Consider the following 6,000-nt stretch of genomic DNA (forward strand, 5'->3'; position numbering starts at 1 on the left):
ACTGCCAGGGAACCAGTGTGATCTTCATTGTCAAAACACCTTTACTCCTTTGACGTGTGAGGGCAGAGCTCATCACAAGGTGGCGCTCACTGGTTTTCTTTATTTTTAATTTCCCTTCTTGACAAATGTGGGACTCTGTGTTGTCCAAGAGACAGAACCCCGACTTAATCTTCACAGTCAAGAGGCTGACTTTGAGTGCTGTAGAATTTCCTACTCAACATGTTGCAGCTATCCCCAGCCTGGGAAATACAGGCTAGGGGTCCAAGGCCAAAGTGAAGGTCCTCATTCAACAGCTCAGGTGGGTGATGGCCACCAGTGGCTCGGCATGCAGCCAACTGTGTGATCGGGGGCATGTCTCTGAACTCCTCGAGACCTTCATAAAATGAAGCATGGGGACAAGAATCATTCCTTTCTCATACAGTTGTTGGGGAAGTAAGGACATATGGAAGCAATGCTGATTAAATATATATGTATATGTATGTCAGGCTTTGGGGACAAGAAGCCTGTGCTTGGCACAGAGTCTGGGTCTGACACTGCCTCTGTAAGGTGCGTGGAATCAGTGGTGGCTGATATGCACGAACACGTATATTTAATCAGAGCCTCTCAGTCTGCCCTGCACTACCACCTCAGCCGGGCTCTTCCAACCAAAATTTACAGCCCCCCCCCCCATTCCTAACCTGGCCCTATGCAGGGTGCTGGGGGCCAAAGACGAATGCAGGGGAGCAGCTGCCTTCTGGTCCCCTCAGCCTGGGAGAGTCTCCCATGAAGTTGGGTCCTCTGGGGCCCAGGATTGTGAATGATGTGACTGAAGTGTCATAGCTCCTATGTCACCCATTGGGTGCTGGACCCTGAGTGTCCTCATCGCCTGCCCAAGGTGACAGGAATTCAGAAAAGTGACTTCAGCTCTCTGGCTAGAACAAGATTCCCTCTTATACCTGCTCAAGGTCTGTTAACACCTTGGCATTAGGTTGGCTGATTCTGGTGAGTGAGGCTCCAGTCTGCACTCACATGGAGGGATTTACAAGGACATAGAGTCAGATTGCTTCCAGAAATGACAGGATTTCTTGCAGGTCTGGGCCTTTGCTAAGCCATAATAAGAGCCATTGTCTACAGGGTGACTTGGCTTTATGGGCAGTGGGCCACAGGACACACTTCTCCTGGAATAAAGTTTCCAGGAAATGTTCCCCTGTGTGCAGATGGTTTGACCTGTTTTCTTTCTTAAGGGAGAGAGAACAAGTAAACCTGGCACTTCCTTGATGTCTGCTTAGTCAGGGAATGAATGGATGTCACCAACTCTCAGCAGGTACCTGCCATCAGCAGCTCTTTCTGCCCCTTTCAACAGGCTATGCTCACTTGGAAGCAGAGCATAGTGGATATGAGCACAGACCCTGGAGCTGCACTGTATGGGTTCAAATCCCAGCTCTGCCTCTTGCTCGCTTGGTCAGGTGATTTACCTTGACGTTTTATGTGGTCATGGGAATGCCTGGGGCCATGCTGGGGATGGAAAGATCAGGGGCTGGTTGGATCAAGGTCCTGATTGCCTTCTGGTTCATACAGCCCTTTGTCTCCCACCTATGGAACAGGCCCAGCAATTCCTTTCTTTGCAGAACAGTTGTAGGAATTACAAACAAAATGCAGACACCCCTGGCTAATAGGCTGTACTCTTGTTATCTGAGTACTCATCATGCTAACTTGTAAAACTATTACCCAAGAGCCACTGCCCTAATTGAACACCTGCCCAGTGTGTTCACCTGTGTGCCAATAAAACATTTCAGTTACAGGAGAGTCCCAGAGAAAGTATGTGGTGTGCACTGAAAGTCAGTTTTGGTCTTTTCTCCACCAGTCACATCCTTCTGTTGCATTGTTCAAATGTGTTGGGCATTATTGCTGGCATCATCCTCACACGAAGTGAAAATCCCTGCCAGGAGATGGAAAAACCTGTGATGAAGGCAGATAGGCCTAAAGGCCCCTCATTAGCAGAGACAAAGTGTTGAGTAGGGACACAAACAGGATGAGCTTGGCTGTGGCCTTAAGCCTATCACTTAAGCCTGCACTGGAGAAGAAAACTGACTGTGATCACTAGAGAATGTGGTCACAACCTGGCCAGATGGAGCACATTTAAAAATACAGGAGGGTAACAGGGGCCCCCAGAGCTGCTTGTAAACAAAGGAAAAGGAAACAGATACCTACTTGGATGACTCCATCCCAATAACTCATCTACAGCTTCAGGTGCTGGATGGCAACCAGATACTCCCTGGGCTTCAAGTGTCAAGAGGAAAAGGGTATCATCCTCTGGTTCCTGGGATGTGGGCACAGAGCAGCCTCAAGTGGCTGCACCCACCATCTGCAGCTGATGTTGCCTCCTTGAAGCCGTCATACTCAGGCAACCCCCCTATTATTCAAATTAACTTATGTATTTTATGATACTACGGGGTTCTTGTATTTGATACATATTTAATATAGCATTTCATTGTAGTTTACAATACTATTTATCTTTCAATATAGTTTATCTTTCAATATAGTTCATTGAAAGATAAAATACGTGTATCTGATCACATATAGTATCATTTTGTGTTAATAACAGCTAGTCAATCCTTCATCTTACGGAAAGGTTATCTACTTCATATTTGTAGCAGTTCTTACTGATTTATTAAATAGATGTTTACGAGTGTTTTCATGAGGCCTTAATTGGTCAGTATTTTTAGGTAAGCTATGAACAATATATGAATTCTCTATTCAAATAATGGAATATAAATACCTGGTGGCCAACTTTTCTCTCTGCCTGGGGAGCCACAGCGATTAAGGGATCTTCGATTGTTCTGAAGAACAGTCCCCAAGCTTCCAGAACGATGAGAGGAGGTAATATATCCTGGTGTTATTAGATAAATGGCATAAGGGACTGAGTCCCAGAATGTCAGGGCAGTGAAAAGGCAGTCCTTGGGGACTGGGAGACCAGCCTTCCCATCTGATATGAGGACCGGGGGATCTGTGTCTTGACCTGGGAAGGAAATGATCCAGAGCCCCAAGTGAGTAGATAATTAAGTGTGTCCAGGTGTCCTGCCTCCAATGTTAGTGTTTTTCCTACTTCTGGTTCAAAACTCATCTGGTCTAACCATCTCAATTACTGGTGGGGAAACTGAGACCGCAGAGAATGACTTGACCAGGGTCACTATGTAGCCTAATGGCAACATTGGGAGAAAAATTACAGCACCCAGACCTGTCAGCAGCCTCAGAGACCATCCAGTCCAACCCCTCATTTAACGTGAAGGAACCATGGCCAAGAAGGGGAGCGTGTGATTGAATTTCTCCCGGAATCTGCCTTTGCTCCTGCTCGTGTGCTCTCCTGGGTAGGTGTAGGTGCCCTTTGTATTGACCATGGGAAACAGAGCATCTTGGGTGTGGGGGCATGGGAGGTGGGGTGGGGAATAGTTATTTGGTTTGAATGGGCCATTAGTAGGTATGTTTTATTAAAATTGCTGTCATTTTTTTCACAATTGACCCTTGCATTATTAGATTAAATGAGATTTAGGTACATCGGAGGTTCTTATGGGACATCAGTCATTGAGTGAGTAGGACCGGGTTGGGAGTGGATGGGCATTGGAGGCAGGAGCTGAGGCAGGCAATAGGGTTCCTCAAAAGTCCTAGAGTAGAGGTAGGTCATTCCAGAAACAACTCCATATACCTTTAGTGTGTCCACCCTGGGACCCCTCAGAGTCCAGGATTCCTGAGACTTGATTGGGAACTTGTACACTAGGGAGTCACATTCAGAAGAGGGGGATGGAGAGAAAAATTAAGGCCCAAAATAGAGTCTGGAACTTGAAAGCCCCTCCTCCCCTTCCACCCACCACCACACACACACTTTTTACAGATAGGGAAACTGAGGCTGAGAGGAGGCAGAGACTTGACCAAGGCTCAAGTCCCAGTCAGGACCTAACCAGCATCCCCTGCCTGCTAGAGGCTCTCTTCTCTCCCCTCCAGTTTCAGCCTGTTGAGAGAACAGCTCTCCAGACTGACAGGCAGGCTGGCTGCACCCCTCTCAGACTCTAGATTTTGAGGGAGCAGCTGGCTCTTTCCCAGGATCTGAGACTTTTTATGGGTCTGTTCCACTCCTGGAGGTCACCCTTGGAGTCAAGGCTGCCGTCAGCCCTCCATGCACAGACCCTCTTGGCTCACAGCCTTTGTTTTGGCTCCCAGATTTCCTCTGGCTGGACTGGCATGCATCTTCCCCATCCCCCTACTCTGGCAGCCCAGGCTCCCCCAGGAGAAGCCCCAGAATAGCCCAGGCACAGCTCACTTGGGCAGAAAATGCCTTCCAAGGAAGCCGAGGCCCTGAGGTTCTAAACCTTTTCTTACCACAGACGGCAGTTTCCCTTTTTAGAACATGAGCTCAGAGCACACAGCTCCTTGCCTGTCCATGAATAGACTGTCCCCCAGGCACAGAATTCCAGGAACCCGCGGGCCGCTAGAGACCACGGGTCACAGGCCTTTCAAGGCTGACTACAGGGACGAGCCATGTCCCTTGCAGGGTGGGTCCCTGGCAGGGCTGCTGGAGCCAGCTTCAAGGCCTGAGAAATTCACCCCAGCACCAAAGCTGCAGCTTTGGATCCAAAAGGAATTTGGGAGATTTCCCACAACCTCATTCACCCACATGCATATCAACCATATTGACTCAATCTCTCCTTCATTTAATGAGTATTTATTGAGTGCCTACTATGTGCCAAGCCTCTTCTGGCACTAGACTTTTTTGACTATATCAGCTAAAACAAAGATCCTCGCTCTTAAGAAATTAATATTTTAAGAGGGAGATGGTTATAAGAGACCTTGTATTATTTTATACCAAGAGGTAGGAGGTAGAGGGCTTCAATGTTGGATGGAACTCATTTTATTTTTGCGTGTTTATTAATTTTTAATTGCACTATTTTTGATTGCAGTAATGTTGGCTTACAAAACTATGAATGATTTAGAAGCATAGGTCACACCTTCTCAGATATGTGTCAGCACCCGTCCCTCCACGAAAGCACCCAAGTTCCTTCACCATAGACTATTGGGTTCCTGCCTCACTTTGCTCCCCACCCTCCATACTTCCCCTGTAGTAACCTCAACTCTATAGTCAGATTTCTGGGGTTTATTATTTTGGTTTAGTTTTGTCTGTCCTTTGTTTCTTTATATTCCCCATGTGAGTGAAGTCATCTGGTATTTGCCTTTCTCCTTCTGCCTTATTTCACTTAGCATAATCTTGACCTCATTTTAAACTTGCTCTGCTCTTTGATTTGGGGGATTGGTGGTTTTAACTTCTCTGAGCCTTAGTTTCCTCAGTACTAAAGTGGAGATAAAAATTCCTACCTTATCCTCAATCAGTTAAATATAGTTACCATATGATCTTTTTTTTTTTTTTTTTTTTTTTTTTTTTTTTTTGTGGGACCCTCACCAGTGGCCGGGGAATGAACCAGCGCTGCAGAGGCTGCGGGCAGCCTCGCAGCCCAGTGCTCAACCGCTGCGCCACCAGGGGAGGCCCTAGTTACCATATGATCTTGCAAACCTACTCCTAGGTTGTACAACCGAGGGAAATAAAAACATATGTCCACATAACAACGTTTACCTGAATGTTCACAGAAGCAGTGTTCACAACAGTCCAAAGGTAGAAACAACTCAAAATTAACTTAGGGTAAACAAAATGTGATCTGTTCACAAAATGGGCTGTTATTTGGCAATAAAGAGGAGTGAAGTACTGTCACATGTTACACATGGCGAACCTTGAAGACATTATGCAAGTAAAGAACCAGACATGAAAGATCATATGTGTTTCCATCTACATGAAATGTCCAGGGTAAGCAAATCCCTGCAGATGGCAAGTAGATTAGTGGAGCTGCCTACAGCTGAGCGGAATGGAGCAATTAGAGTATGATGATTAATTGGGGGGGGGGCTTCTTTTTGGTGCAATGAAAATGTTCTCAACTTGATTGTGGGGATATGTGCCCAACTCAGTGAATACGTTACAGG

The sequence above is a fragment of the Talpa occidentalis genome, unplaced genomic scaffold (assembly GCF_014898055.3).
Source record: "Talpa occidentalis isolate TD23 unplaced genomic scaffold, MPIMG_talOcc4v2.1 talOcc4.9, whole genome shotgun sequence".
Classification (NCBI taxonomy): Eukaryota; Metazoa; Chordata; class Mammalia; order Eulipotyphla; family Talpidae; genus Talpa; species Talpa occidentalis.